At 43.8% G+C, this 15,284-nt stretch overlaps 9 non-coding genes across 9 annotated transcripts; all 9 read right to left on the reverse strand.

Annotated features, from left to right (window-relative positions):
• Positions 1-1,420: 1,420 nt before the first annotated feature.
• On the reverse strand, positions 1,421-1,492 carry TRNAG-CCC (transfer RNA glycine (anticodon CCC)). Its single transcript has one exon. It is a non-coding gene; the product is annotated as a tRNA-Gly (tRNA).
• Positions 1,493-3,025: 1,533 nt separating this feature from the next.
• Positions 3,026-3,097, reverse strand: TRNAG-UCC (transfer RNA glycine (anticodon UCC)). The gene has a single exon. It is a non-coding gene; the product is annotated as a tRNA-Gly (tRNA).
• Positions 3,098-4,619: 1,522 nt separating this feature from the next.
• On the reverse strand, positions 4,620-4,691 carry TRNAG-CCC (transfer RNA glycine (anticodon CCC)). Its single transcript has one exon. It is a non-coding gene; the product is annotated as a tRNA-Gly (tRNA).
• A 1,533-nt stretch (positions 4,692-6,224) lies between these two features.
• Positions 6,225-6,296, reverse strand: TRNAG-UCC (transfer RNA glycine (anticodon UCC)). The gene has a single exon. It is a non-coding gene; the product is annotated as a tRNA-Gly (tRNA).
• A 1,512-nt stretch (positions 6,297-7,808) lies between these two features.
• TRNAG-CCC (transfer RNA glycine (anticodon CCC)) lies at positions 7,809-7,880 on the reverse strand. Its single transcript has one exon. It is a non-coding gene; the product is annotated as a tRNA-Gly (tRNA).
• A 1,533-nt stretch (positions 7,881-9,413) lies between these two features.
• On the reverse strand, positions 9,414-9,485 carry TRNAG-UCC (transfer RNA glycine (anticodon UCC)). Its single transcript has one exon. It is a non-coding gene; the product is annotated as a tRNA-Gly (tRNA).
• A 1,513-nt stretch (positions 9,486-10,998) lies between these two features.
• Positions 10,999-11,070, reverse strand: TRNAG-CCC (transfer RNA glycine (anticodon CCC)). Its single transcript has one exon. It is a non-coding gene; the product is annotated as a tRNA-Gly (tRNA).
• A 1,533-nt stretch (positions 11,071-12,603) lies between these two features.
• TRNAG-UCC (transfer RNA glycine (anticodon UCC)) lies at positions 12,604-12,675 on the reverse strand. The gene has a single exon. It is a non-coding gene; the product is annotated as a tRNA-Gly (tRNA).
• Positions 12,676-14,182: 1,507 nt separating this feature from the next.
• TRNAG-CCC (transfer RNA glycine (anticodon CCC)) lies at positions 14,183-14,254 on the reverse strand. Its single transcript has one exon. It is a non-coding gene; the product is annotated as a tRNA-Gly (tRNA).
• Between the last annotated feature and the right edge of the window lie 1,030 nt (positions 14,255-15,284).

The raw sequence follows: 15,284 nt of genomic DNA on the forward strand, positions 1-15,284 counted from the left end.
CAACATGAAAAGCAATAGAAAGTTTTTGTAGAGGGTAAGGAACTGGGATTGAAACCAAGGACAAAGCTGTGCAGAAGAGAAGAATGGAAAGCAGCAATACAAATAATAGATATGAACACATAGAGGCAGCATGGGAAGCAAAGCAGGGAAGAGAAATAGAGAACATTCCATGAAATGCCCAGGAGATAGATAAGAGCAGAACAAAAAAGGGAAGAATGAAATTCAAAGCCTCCACATAAAAGTGTTTGAAGGTCCCACCAGTCATTCATGCTTATTATTGTGTGCCTTTACTTTCAAAGTACAGTGTGGAGCCTTTGACGATCCCTCTCTTGTATTTCAGCAGACACAGATAGTTGAGAAGTCTTTTCTCACATAGCTGGCACAAGCTTGCGCTTTTCCTTGCTGGTAGCGTGGAAATGACAGCTTGGTCCTTGGAAGTAAAATCAAGCAAAATTAGCAGAGGATGGTTTCGATCCATCGACCTCTGGGTTATGGGCCCAGCACGCTTCCGCTGCGCCACTCTGCTCCGTTGTGAAAGTGTTCTTTTTATGCAGATAAGGAGCATTAGGCAGAGTAGCATGGGATTGGTCTGGCTCTCACCTCATTTGCATAAGTATATCCCAAGGCATGCTGGGTGCAGAAAAACTTCATCTTCCCCTCTCACAATCAGTCATAACTGAAAGTCAGACACTCTTAGGCACTAGCCGTTTCAGGCCTTTATCAAGACAGTAGCTCTTGAACCATCTCTCTCTCGCTCTGTGATCCTAGCACTAGCATGCTCAGGATTTGGCTTTACCTTGGAGCCAGAGATATACCCGGTGAGGGCTTGCCCGGTGTGAGGCTTTTGAGCGTTTGGGAGCGTTGTGGACGTTGGACAGGAAACTATGCGAATATGAAGCCTCCAACATTCCTGCTTCAGTGAGTGGTTCTTTCCATGGACATCTGACTCTTGGATTCCTCTCAACTTGCCTTCTGATAAAACATTTTGTGAGCAGCAGTTTCCTTCGACAGCTACAAGGTGGCGCTACATTCAGGTGAGAGCACAAGTATGCACAAAATGTTAGGGACTTTTGCCAGATTTATCGGTGGATCTTGCATATTTTTTTCAGAGGCTAGATATTGCCTAGAAATGCTTTTTAACATAGAGATGCTGGAGTTACAATGTCTGGTCGGGCCTCAGCCCTTCCATTGTTTGCCCACTGTAACAAATTTATTACCAGCACATGTGTGTTGTGACTCTGCTTTATGAAACTTATCATATATTAGGACAATGTATGTAGCAGAAGGTGCGATTGAGATGTTTGCCCACGTATTTGTTTATTTTTTTATATATGGCTGATTAATCTGTTCGTGAAATTTCCATTTTGTGACATGTTGCATTACAATATATCCTGCTTGCAGAATATATAAGTATTTTCAGTGCGTTGGCCGGGAATCGAACCCGGGTCAACTGCTTGGGAAGCAGCTATGCTCACCACTATACCACCAACGCCCTCTGATGTGTTAGCTCTCGGTTCTAAATATTACGTTGCAGAAATCAATGACTATCTTGCACCAGCTTCAATGGTGCATTTGGTTTAGATACCAACATGAGAAGCAGTAGAACGTTTTTTGCAGAGGGTAAGGAACTGGGGATTGAAACCAAGGACAAAGTTGTGCAGAAGAGAAGAAATGAAAAGCAACAGTACAAATAGTAGAAATGAGCATATATAGGCAGCATGGGAAGCAAAGCAGGGAAGAGAAAGAGAACATTCCATGAAATGCCCAGGAGATAGATAAGAGCAGAACAAAAAGGGAAGAATGAAATTCAAAGCATGCCCAGAAAGTTGTGTGAAGCTCCCACCAGTCAGTCATTTATGGTTATAATTGTGTGTCTTTACTTTCAAAGTACAGGGTTGTACCTTTCACGATCACTCTTGTATTACACAGACACGAATAGTTGAGAAGTCTTTTCTCACATAGCTGGCACAAGCTTGCACTTTTCCTTTCTGGCTATGTGGAAATGACAGCTTGGTCCTTGGAAGGAAAATCAAGCAAAATTAGCAGAGGATGGTTTCGATCCATCGACCTCTGGGTTATGGGCCCAGCACGCTTCCGCTGCGCCACTCTGCTCCTTTGTGAAAGTGTTCTCTTTATGCAGATGAGGAGGCATTCAGAGAAGTGACGTGGGATTGGTCGGGCTCTCACCTCATTTGCCTAAGTATATCGCAAGGCATGCTGGGTGCAGAAAATCTTTATCTTCCCCTCTCACAATCAGTCACAACTGAAAGTCCAGACCCTCTTAGGCACTAGCCGTTTCAGGCCTTTAACAAGACAACAGCTCTCCGACGCTCTCTGTCTCTCTCTCTCTCTGTGATCCTAGTGCTTGCATGCTCAGTATTTGGCTTTTCCTGGGAGCCAGAGATCTACCCGGTGAGGGCTTGCCGGTATAAGGCTTTAGAGCGTTTGGGAGCGTTCGGTACATGAGAGGACGTTGGACTGGAAGCTATGCAAATTTGAAGCATCCAAACTTCCTGCTGCAGTCGGAGGCTCTTTCCATGGACATCTGCCTTTTGGATTCCTCTAAACTTGCCCTCTGATGAAACATTTTGTGAGCTGCAGTTACCTCCGACGGCTACAAGGTGGTGCTACATTCAGGTGAGGGCACAAGTATGCACAAAATGTTGGGGACTTTTGCCAGATTTATTGCTGGACCTTGCATATTTTTTTCAGAGGCTAAATATTGCCTAGGAAATGCTTTTTAACATAGAGATGCTGGAGTTAAAATGTCTGGTCGGGCCTCAGCCCTTTCATTGTCTGCCCATTGTAACATATTTTTTTACCAGTACATGTGAGTGGTGACTCTGCTTTATGAAACTTATCATATATTAGGACAATGAATATAGCAGAAGGGGCGATCGAAATGCTTGCCTACATATTTGTTTATTTTTTATATAATGGCTGATTAACCTCTTAATTATATTACCATTTTGTGAAATGTTGCTTTAAAATATATCCTGCTTGCAGAATATATAAGTATTTGTACTGCGTTGGCCGGGAATCGAACCCGGGTCAACTGCTTGGAAGGCAGCTATGCTCACCACTATACCACCAACGCCCTCTGATCTTTGCGCTCTCGGTTCTAAACATTAGGACCCTGAGTTCAATGACTATCATGCACCAGCTTCAATGGTGCATTTGGTTTAGATACCAACATGAAAAGCAATAGAAAGTTTTTGTAGAGGGTAAGGAACTGGGATTGAAACTAAGGACAAAGCTGTGCAGAAGAGAAGAATGGAAAGCAGCAATACAAATAATAGATATGAACACATAGAGGCAGCATGGGAAGCAAAGCAGGGAAGAGAAATAGAGAACATTCCATGAAATGCCCAGGAGATAGATAAGAGCAGAACAAAAAAGGGAAGAATGAAATTCAAAGCCTCCACATAAAAGTGTTTGAAGGTCCCACCAGTCATTCATGCTTATTATTGTGTGCCTTTACTTTCAAAGTACAGTGTGGAGCTTTTGACGATCCCTCTCTTGTATTTCAGCAGACACAGATAGTTGAGAAGTCTTTTCTCACATAGCTGGCACAAGCTTGCGCTTTTCCTTGCTGGTAGCGTGGAAATGACAGCTTGGTCCTTGGAAGTAAAATCAAGCAAAATTAGCAGAGGATGGTTTCGATCCATCGACCTCTGGGTTATGGGCCCAGCACGCTTCCGCTGCGCCACTCTGCTCCGTTGTGAAAGTGTTCTTTTTATGCAGATAAGGAGCATTAGGCAGAGTAGCATGGGATTGGTCTGGCTCTCACCTCATTTGCATAAGTATATCCCAAGGCATGCTGGGTGCAGAAAAACTTCATCTTCCCCTCTCACAATCAGTCATAACTGAAAGTCAGACACTCTTAGGCACTAGCCGTTTCAGGCCTTTATCAAGACAGTAGCTCTTGAACCATCTCTCTCTCGCTCTGTGATCCTAGCACTAGCATGCTCAGGATTTGGCTTTACCTTGGAGCCAGAGATATACCCGGTGAGGGCTTGCCCGGTGTGAGGCTTTTGAGCGTTTGGGAGCGTTCGGGACGTGAGTGGACGTTGGACAGGAAACTATGCGAATATGAAGCCTCCAACATTCCTGCTTCAGTGAGTGGTTCTTTCCATGGACATCTGACTCTTGGATTCCTCTCAACTTGCCTTCTGATAAAACATTTTGTGAGCAGCAGTTTCCTTCGACAGCTACAAGGTGGCGCTACATTCAGGTGAGAGCACAAGTATGCACAAAATGTTAGGGACTTTTGCCAGATTTATCGGTGGATCTTGCATATTTTTTCAGAGGCTAGATATTGCCTAGAAATGCTTTTTAACATAGAGATGCTGGAGTTACAATGTCTGGTCGGGCCTCAGCCCTTCCATTGCTTGCCCACTGTAACAAATTTATTACCAGCACATGTGTGTTGTGACTCTGCTTTATGAAACTTATCATATATTAGGACAATGTATGTAGCAGAAGGTGCGATTGAGATGTTTGCCCACGTATTTGTTTATTTTTTTATATATGGCTGATTAATCTGTTCGTGAAATTTCCATTTTGTGACATGTTGCATTACAATATATCCTGCTTGCAGAATATATAAGTATTTTCAGTGCGTTGGCCGGGAATCGAACCCGGGTCAACTGCTTGGGAAGCAGCTATGCTCACCACTATACCACCAACGCCCTCTGATGTGTTAGCTCTCGGTTCTAAATATTACGTTGCAGAAATCAATGACTATCTTGCACCAGCTTCAATGGTGCATTTGGTTTAGATACCAACATGAGAAGCAGTAGAACGTTTTTTGCAGAGGGTAAGGAACTGGGGATTGAAACCAAGGACAAAGTTGTGCAGAAGAGAAGAAATGAAAAGCAACAGTACAAATAGTAGAAATGAGCATATATAGGCAGCATGGGAAGCAAAGCAGGGAAGAGAAAGAGAACATTCCATGAAATGCCCAGGAGATAGATAAGAGCAGAACAAAAAGGGAAGAATGAAATTCAAAGCATGCCCAGAAAGTTGTGTGAAGCTCCCACCAGTCAGTCATTTATGGTTATAATTGTGTGTCTTTACTTTCAAAGTACAGGGTTGTACCTTTCACGATCACTCTTGTATTACACAGACACGAATAGTTGAGAAGTCTTTTCTCACATAGCTGGCACAAGCTTGCACTTTTCCTTTCTGGCTATGTGGAAATGACAGCTTGGTCCTTGGAAGGAAAATCAAGCAAAATTAGCAGAGGATGGTTTCGATCCATCGACCTCTGGGTTATGGGCCCAGCACGCTTCCGCTGCGCCACTCTGCTCCTTTGTGAAAGTGTTCTCTTTATGCAGATGAGGAGGCATTCGGGGAAGTGACGTGGGATTGGTCGGGCTCTCACCTCATTTGCCTAAGTATATCGCAAGGCATGCTGGGTGCAGAAAATCTTTATCTTCCCCTCTCACAATCAGTCACAACTGAAAGTCCAGACCCTCTTAGGCACTAGCCGTTTCAGGCCTTTAACAAGACAACAGCTCTCCGACGCTCTCTGTCTCTCTCTCTCTCTGTGATCCTAGTGCTTGCATGCTCAGTATTTGGCTTTTCCTGGGAGCCAGAGATCTACCCGGTGAGGGCTTGCCGGTATAAGGCTTTAGAGCGTTTGGGAGCGTTCGGTACATGAGAGGACGTTGGACTGGAAGCTATGCAAATTTGAAGCATCCAAACTTCCTGCTGCAGTCGGAGGCTCTTTCCATGGACATCTGCCTTTTGGATTCCTCTAAACTTGCCCTCTGATGAAACATTTTGTGAGCTGCAGTTACCTCCGACGGCTACAAGGTGGTGCTACATTCAGGTGAGGGCACAAGTATGCACAAAATGTTGGGGACTTTTGCCAGATTTATTGCTGGACCTTGCATATTTTTTTCAGAGGCTAAATATTGCCTAGGAAATGCTTTTTAACATAGAGATGCTGGAGTTAAAATGTCTGGTCGGGCCTCAGCCCTTTCATTGTCTGCCCACTGTAACATATTTTTTTACCAGTACATGTGAGTGGTGACTCTGCTTTATGAAACTTATCATATATTAGGACAATGAATATAGCAGAAGGGGCGATCGAAATGCTTGCCTACATATTTGTTTATTTTTTATATAATGGCTGATTAACCTCTTAATTATATTACCATTTTGTGAAATGTTGCTTTAAAATATATCCTGCTTGCAGAATATATAAGTATTTGTACTGCGTTGGCCGGGAATCGAACCCGGGTCAACTGCTTGGAAGGCAGCTATGCTCACCACTATACCACCAACGCCCTCTGATCTTTGCGCTCTCGGTTCTAAACATTAGGACCCTGAGTTCAATGACTATCATGCACCAGCTTCAATGGTGCATTTGGTTTAGATACCAACATGAAAAGCAATAGAAAGTTTTTGTAGAGGGTAAGGAACTGGGATTGAAACTAAGGACAAAGCTGTGCAGAAGAGAAGAATGGAAAGCAGCAATACAAATAATAGATATGAACACATAGAGGCAGCATGGGAAGCAAAGCAGGGAAGAGAAATAGAGAACATTCCATGAAATGCCCAGGAGATAGATAAGAGCAGAACAAAAAAGGGAAGAATGAAATTCAAAGCCTCCACATAAAAGTGTTTGAAGGTCCCACCAGTCATTCATGCTTATTATTGTGTGCCTTTACTTTCAAAGTACAGTGTGGAGCTTTTGACGATCCCTCTCTTGTATTTCAGCAGACACAGATAGTTGAGAAGTCTTTTCTCACATAGCTGGCACAAGCTTGCGCTTTTCCTTGCTGGTAGCGTGGAAATGACAGCTTGGTCCTTGGAAGTAAAATCAAGCAAAATTAGCAGAGGATGGTTTCGATCCATCGACCTCTGGGTTATGGGCCCAGCACGCTTCCGCTGCGCCACTCTGCTCCGTTGTGAAAGTGTTCTTTTTATGCAGATAAGGAGCATTAGGCAGAGTAGCATGGGATTGGTCTGGCTCTCACCTCATTTGCATAAGTATATCCCAAGGCATGCTGGGTGCAGAAAAACTTCATATTCCCCTCTCACAATCAGTCATAACTGAAAGTCAGACACTCTTAGGCACTAGCCGTTTCAGGCCTTTATCAAGACAGTAGCTCTTGAACCATCTCTCTCTCGCTCTGTGATCCTAGCACTAGCATGCTCAGGATTTGGCTTTACCTTGGAGCCAGAGATATACCCGGTGAGGGCTTGCCCGGTGTGAGGCTTTTGAGCGTTTGGGAGCGTTGTGGACGTTGGACAGGAAACTATGCGAATATGAAGCCTCCAACATTCCTGCTTCAGTGAGTGGTTCTTTCCATGGACATCTGACTCTTGGATTCCTCTCAACTTGCCTTCTGATAAAACATTTTGTGAGCAGCAGTTTCCTTCGACAGCTACAAGGTGGCGCTACATTCAGGTGAGAGCACAAGTATGCACAAAATGTTAGGGACTTTTGCCAGATTTATCGGTGGATCTTGCATATTTTTTCAGAGGCTAGATATTGCCTAGAAATGCTTTTTAACATAGAGATGCTGGAGTTACAATGTCTGGTCGGGCCTCAGCCCTTCCATTGTTTGCCCACTGTAACAAATTTATTACCAGCACATGTGTGTTGTGACTCTGCTTTATGAAACTTATCATATATTAGGACAATGTATGTAGCAGAAGGTGCGATTGAGATGTTTGCCCACGTATTTGTTTATTTTTTTATATATGGCTGATTAATCTGTTCGTGAAATTTCGATTTTGTGACATGTTGCATTACAATATATCCTGCTTGGAGAATATATAAGTATTTTCAGTGCGTTGGCCGGGAATCGAACCCGGGTCAACTGCTTGGGAAGCAGCTATGCTCACCACTATACCACCAACGCCCTCTGATGTGTTAGCTCTCGGTTCTAAATATTACGTTGCAGAAATCAATGACTATCTTGCACCAGCTTCAATGGTGCATTTGGTTTAGATACCAACATGAGAAGCAGTAGAACGTTTTTTGCAGAGGGTAAGGAACTGGGGATTGAAACCAAGGACAAAGTTGTGCAGAAGAGAAGAAATGAAAAGCAACAGTACAAATAGTAGAAATGAGCATATATAGGCAGCATGGGAAGCAAAGCAGGGAAGAGAAAGAGAACATTCCATGAAATGCCCAGGAGATAGATAAGAGCAGAACAAACAGGGAAGAATGAAATTCAAAGCATGCCCAGAAAGTTGTGTGAAGCTCCCACCAGTCAGTCATTTATGGTTATAATTGTGTGTCTTTACTTTCAAAGTACAGGGTTGTACCTTTCACGATCACTCTTGTATTACACAGACACGAATAGTTGAGAAGTCTTTTCTCACATAGCTGGCACAAGCTTGCACTTTTCCTTTCTGGCTATGTGGAAATGACAGCTTGGTCCTTGGAAGGAAAATCAAGCAAAATTAGCAGAGGATGGTTTCGATCCATCGACCTCTGGGTTATGGGCCCAGCACGCTTCCGCTGCGCCACTCTGCTCCTTTGTGAAAGTGTTCTCTTTATGCAGATGAGGAGGCATTCAGAGAAGTGACGTGGGATTGGTCGGGCTCTCACCTCATTTGCCTAAGTATATCGCAAGGCATGCTGGGTGCAGAAAATCTTTATCTTCCCCTCTCACAATCAGTCACAACTGAAAGTCCAGACCCTCTTAGGCACTAGCCGTTTCAGGCCTTTAACAAGACAACAGCTCTCCGACGCTCTCTGTCTCTCTCTCTCTCTGTGATCCTAGTGCTTGCATGCTCAGTATTTGGCTTTTCCTGGGAGCCAGAGATCTACCCGGTGAGGGCTTGCCGGTATAAGGCTTTAGAGCGTTTGGGAGCGTTCGGTACATGAGAGGACGTTGGACTGGAAGCTATGCAAATTTGAAGCATCCAAACTTCCTGCTGCAGTCGGAGGCTCTTTCCATGGACATCTGCCTTTTGGATTCCTCTAAACTTGCCCTCTGATGAAACATTTTGTGAGCTGCAGTTACCTCCGACGGCTACAAGGTGGTGCTACATTCAGGTGAGGGCACAAGTATGCACAAAATGTTGGGGACTTTTGCCAGATTTATTGCTGGATCTTGCATATTTTTTTCAGAGGCTAAATATTGCCTAGGAAATGCTTTTTAACATAGAGATGCTGGAGTTAAAATGTCTGGTTGGGCCTCAGCCCTTTCATTGTCTGCCCACTGTAACATATTTTTTTACCACTACATGTGAGTGGTGACTCTGCTTTATGAAACTTATCATATATTAGGACAATGAATATAGCAGAAGGGGCGATCGAAATGCTTGCCTACATATTTGTTTATTTTTTATATAATGGCTGATTAACCTCTTAATTATATTACCATTTTGTGAAATGTTGCTTTAAAATATATCCTGCTTGCAGAATATATAAGTATTTGTACTGCGTTGGCCGGGAATCGAACCCGGGTCAACTGCTTGGAAGGCAGCTATGCTCACCACTATACCACCAACGCCCTCTGATCTTTGCGCTCTCGGTTCTAAACATTAGGACCCTGAGTTCAATGACTATCATGCACCAGCTTCAATGGTGCATTTGGTTTAGATACCAACATGAAAAGCAATAGAAAGTTTTTGTAGAGGGTAAGGAACTGGGATTGAAACCAAGGACAAAGCTGTGCAGAAGAGAAGAATGGAAAGCAGCAATACAAATAATAGATATGAACACATAGAGGCAGCATGGGAAGCAAAGCAGGGAAGAGAAATAGAGAACATTCCATGAAATGCCCAGGAGATAGATAAGAGCAGAACAAAAAAGGGAAGAATGAAATTCAAAGCCTCCACATAAAAGTGTTTGAAGGTCCCACCAGTCATTCATGCTTATTATTGTGTGCCTTTACTTTCAAAGTACAGTGTGGAGCCTTTGACGATCCCTCTCTTGTATTTCAGCAGACACAGATAGTTGAGAAGTCTTTTCTCACATAGCTGGCACAAGCTTGCGCTTTTCCTTGCTGGTAGCGTGGAAATGACAGCTTGGTCCTTGGAAGTAAAATCAAGCAAAATTAGCAGAGGATGGTTTCGATCCATCGACCTCTGGGTTATGGGCCCAGCACGCTTCCGCTGCGCCACTCTGCTCCGTTGTGAAAGTGTTCTTTTTATGCAGATAAGGAGCATTAGGCAGAGTAGCATGGGATTGGTCTGGCTCTCACCTCATTTGCATAAGTATATCCCAAGGCATGCTGGGTGCAGAAAAACTTCATCTTCCCCTCTCACAATCAGTCATAACTGAAAGTCAGACACTCTTAGGCACTAGCCGTTTCAGGCCTTTATCAAGACAGTAGCTCTTGAACCATCTCTCTCTCGCTCTGTGATCCTAGCACTAGCATGCTCAGGATTTGGCTTTACCTTGGAGCCAGAGATATACCCGGTGAGGGCTTGCCCGGTGTGAGGCTTTTGAGCGTTTGGGAGCGTTGTGGACGTTGGACAGGAAACTATGCGAATATGAAGCCTCCAACATTCCTGCTTCAGTGAGTGGTTCTTTCCATGGACATCTGACTCTTGGATTCCTCTCAACTTGCCTTCTGATAAAACATTTTGTGAGCAGCAGTTTCCTTCGACAGCTACAAGGTGGCGCTACATTCAGGTGAGAGCACAAGTATGCACAAAATGTTAGGGACTTTTGCCAGATTTATCGGTGGATCTTGCATATTTTTTTCAGAGGCTAGATATTGCCTAGAAATGCTTTTTAACATAGAGATGCTGGAGTTACAATGTCTGGTCGGGCCTCAGCCCTTCCATTGTTTGCCCACTGTAACAAATTTATTACCAGCACATGTGTGTTGTGACTCTGCTTTATGAAACTTATCATATATTAGGACAATGTATGTAGCAGAAGGTGCGATTGAGATGTTTGCCCACGTATTTGTTTATTTTTTTATATATGGCTGATTAATCTGTTCGTGAAATTTCCATTTTGTGACATGTTGCATTACAATATATCCTGCTTGCAGAATATATAAGTATTTTCAGTGCGTTGGCCGGGAATCGAACCCGGGTCAACTGCTTGGGAAGCAGCTATGCTCACCACTATACCACCAACGCCCTCTGATGTGTTAGCTCTCGGTTCTAAATATTACGTTGCAGAAATCAATGACTATCTTGCACCAGCTTCAATGGTGCATTTGGTTTAGATACCAACATGAGAAGCAGTAGAACGTTTTTTGCAGAGGGTAAGGAACTGGGGATTGAAACCAAGGACAAAGTTGTGCAGAAGAGAAGAAATGAAAAGCAACAGTACAAATAGTAGAAATGAGCATATATAGGCAGCATGGGAAGCAAAGCAGGGAAGAGAAAGAGAACATTCCATGAAATGCCCAGGAGATAGATAAGAGCAGAACAAAAAGGGAAGAATGAAATTCAAAGCATGCCCAGAAAGTTGTGTGAAGCTCCCACCAGTCAGTCATTTATGGTTATAATTGTGTGTCTTTACTTTCAAAGTACAGGGTTGTACCTTTCACGATCACTCTTGTATTACACAGACACGAATAGTTGAGAAGTCTTTTCTCACATAGCTGGCACAAGCTTGCACTTTTCCTTTCTGGCTATGTGGAAATGACAGCTTGGTCCTTGGAAGGAAAATCAAGCAAAATTAGCAGAGGATGGTTTCGATCCATCGACCTCTGGGTTATGGGCCCAGCACGCTTCCGCTGCGCCACTCTGCTCCTTTGTGAAAGTGTTCTCTTTATGCAGATGAGGAGGCATTCAGAGAAGTGACGTGGGATTGGTCGGGCTCTCACCTCATTTGCCTAAGTATATCGCAAGGCATGCTGGGTGCAGAAAATCTTTATCTTCCCCTCTCACAATCAGTCACAACTGAAAGTCCAGACCCTCTTAGGCACTAGCCGTTTCAGGCCTTTAACAAGACAACAGCTCTCCGACGCTCTCTGTCTCTCTCTCTCTCTGTGATCCTAGTGCTTGCATGCTCAGTATTTGGCTTTTCCTGGGAGCCAGAGATCTACCCGGTGAGGGCTTGCCGGTATAAGGCTTTAGAGCGTTTGGGAGCGTTCGGTACATGAGAGGACGTTGGACTGGAAGCTATGCAAATTTGAAGCATCCAAACTTCCTGCTGCAGTCGGAGGCTCTTTCCATGGACATCTGCCTTTTGGATTCCTCTAAACTTGCCCTCTGATGAAACATTTTGTGAGCTGCAGTTACCTCCGACGGCTACAAGGTGGTGCTACATTCAGGTGAGGGCACAAGTATGCACAAAATGTTGGGGACTTTTGCCAGATTTATTGCTGGACCTTGCATATTTTTTTCAGAGGCTAAATATTGCCTAGGAAATGCTTTTTAACATAGAGATGCTGGAGTTAAAATGTCTGGTCGGGCCTCAGCCCTTTCATTGTCTGCCCACTGTAACATATTTTTTTACCAGTACATGTGAGTGGTGACTCTGCTTTATGAAACTTATCATATATTAGGACAATGAATATAGCAGAAGGGGCGATCGAAATGCTTGCCTACATATTTGTTTATTTTTTATATAATGGCTGATTAACCTCTTAATTATATTACCATTTTGTGAAATGTTGCTTTAAAATATATCCTGCTTGCAGAATATATAAGTATTTGTACTGCGTTGGCCGGGAATCGAACCCGGGTCAACTGCTTGGAAGGCAGCTATGCTCACCACTATACCACCAACGCCCTCTGATCTTTGCGCTCTCGGTTCTAAACATTAGGACCCTGAGTTCAATGACTATCATGCACCAGCTTCAATGGTGCATTTGGTTTAGATACCAACATGAAAAGCAATAGAAAGTTTTTGTAGAGGGTAAGGAACTGGGATTGAAACTAAGGACAAAGCTGTGCAGAAGAGAAGAATGGAAAGCAGCAATACAAATAATAGATATGAACACATAGAGGCAGCATGGGAAGCAAAGCAGGGAAGAGAAATAGAGAACATTCCATGAAATGCCCAGGAGATAGATAAGAGCAGAACAAAAAAGGGAAGAATGAAATTCAAAGCCTCCACATAAAAGTGTTTGAAGGTCCCACCAGTCATTCATGCTTATTATTGTGTGCCTTTACTTTCAAAGTACAGTGTGGAGCTTTTGACGATCCCTCTCTTGTATTTCAGCAGACACAGATAGTTGAGAAGTCTTTTCTCACATAGCTGGCACAAGCTTGCGCTTTTCCTTGCTGGTAGCGTGGAAATGACAGCTTGGTCCTTGGAAGTAAAATCAAGCAAAATTAGCAGAGGATGGTTTCGATCCATCGACCTCTGGGTTATGGGCCCAGCACGCTTCCGCTGCGCCACTCTGCTCCGTTGTGAAAGTGTTCTTTTTATGCAGATAAGGAGCATTAGGCAGAGTAGCATGGGATTGGTCTGGCTCTCACCTCATTTGCATAAGTATATCCCAAGGCATGCTGGGTGCAGAAAAACTTCATATTCCCCTCTCACAATCAGTCATAACTGAAAGTCAGACACTCTTAGGCACTAGCCGTTTCAGGCCTTTATCAAGACAGTAGCTCTTGAACCATCTCTCTCTCGCTCTGTGATCCTAGCACTAGCATGCTCAGGATTTGGCTTTACCTTGGAGCCAGAGATATACCCGGTGTGAGGCTTTTGAGCGTTTGGGAGCGTTCGGGACGTGAGTGGACGTTGGACAGGAAACTATGCGAATATGAAGCCTCCAACATTCCTGCTTCAGTGAGTGGTTCTTTCCATGGACATCTGACTCTTGGATTCCTCTCAACTTGCCTTCTGATAAAACATTTTGTGAGCAGCAGTTTCCTTCGACAGCTACAAGGTGGCTCTACATTCAGGTGAGAGCACAAGTATGCACAAAATGTTAGGGACTTTTGCCAGATTTATCGGTGGATCTTGCATATTTTTTCAGAGGCTAGATATTGCCTAGAAATGCTTTTTAACATAGAGATGCTGGAGTTACAATGTGTGGTCGGGCCTCAGCCCTTCCATTGTTTGCCCACTGTAACAAATTTATTACCAGCACATGTGTGTTGTGACTCTGCTTTATGAAACTTATCATATATTAGGACAATGTATGTAGCAGAAGGTGCGATTGAGATGTTTGCCCACGTATTTGTTTATTTTTTTATATATGGCTGATTAATCTGTTCGTGAAATTTCCATTTTGTGACATGTTGCATTACAATATATCCTGCTTGGAGAATATATAAGTATTTTCAGTGCGTTGGCCGGGAATCGAACCCGGGTCAACTGCTTGGGAAGCAGCTATGCTCACCACTATACCACCAACGCCCTCTGATGTGTTAGCTCTCGGTTCTAAATATTACGTTGCAGAAATCAATGACTATCTTGCACCAGCTTCAATGGTGCATTTGGTTTAGATACCAACATGAGAAGCAGTAGAACGTTTTTTGCAGAGGGTAAGGAACTGGGGATTGAAACCAAGGACAAAGTTGTGCAGAAGAGAAGAAATGAAAAGCAACAGTACAAATAGTAGAAATGAGCATATATAGGCAGCATGGGAAGCAAAGCAGGGAAGAGAAAGAGAACATTCCATGAAATGCCCAGGAGATAGATAAGAGCAGAACAAAAAGGGAAGAATGAAATTCAAAGCATGCCCAGAAAGTTGTGTGAAGCTCCCACCAGTCAGTCATTTATGGTTATAATTGTGTGTCTTTACTTTCAAAGTACAGGGTTGTACCTTTCACGATCACTCTTGTATTACACAGACACGAATAGTTGAGAAGTCTTTTCTCACATAGCTGGCACAAGCTTGCACTTTTCCTTTCTGGCTATGTGGAAATGACAGCTTGGTCCTTGGAAGGAAAATCAAGCAAAATTAGCAGAGGATGGTTTCGATCCATCGACCTCTGGGTTATGGGCCCAGCACGCTTCCGCTGCGCCACTCTGCTCCTTTGTGAAAGTGTTCTCTTTATGCAGATGAGGAGGCATTCAGAGAAGTGACGTGGGATTGGTCGGGCTCTCACCTCATTTGCCTAAGTATATCGCAAGGCATGCTGGGTGCAGAAAATCTTTATCTTCCCCTCTCACAATCAGTCACAACTGAAAGTCCAGACCCTCTTAGGCACTAGCCGTTTCAGGCCTTTAACAAGACAACAGCTCTCCGACGCTCTCTGTCTCTCTCTCTCTCTGTGATCCTAGTGCTTGCATGCTCAGTATTTGGCTTTTCCTGGGAGCCAGAGATCTACCCGGTGAGGGCTTGCCGGTATAAGGCTTTAGAGCGTTTGGGAGCGTTCGGTACATGAGAGGACGTTGGACTGGAAGCTATGCAAATTTGAAGCATCCAAACTTCCTGCTGCAG

This window comes from Lissotriton vulgaris, chromosome 9, assembly GCF_964263255.1.
Source record: "Lissotriton vulgaris chromosome 9, aLisVul1.2, whole genome shotgun sequence".
NCBI classification, from domain to species: domain Eukaryota; kingdom Metazoa; phylum Chordata; class Amphibia; order Caudata; family Salamandridae; genus Lissotriton; species Lissotriton vulgaris.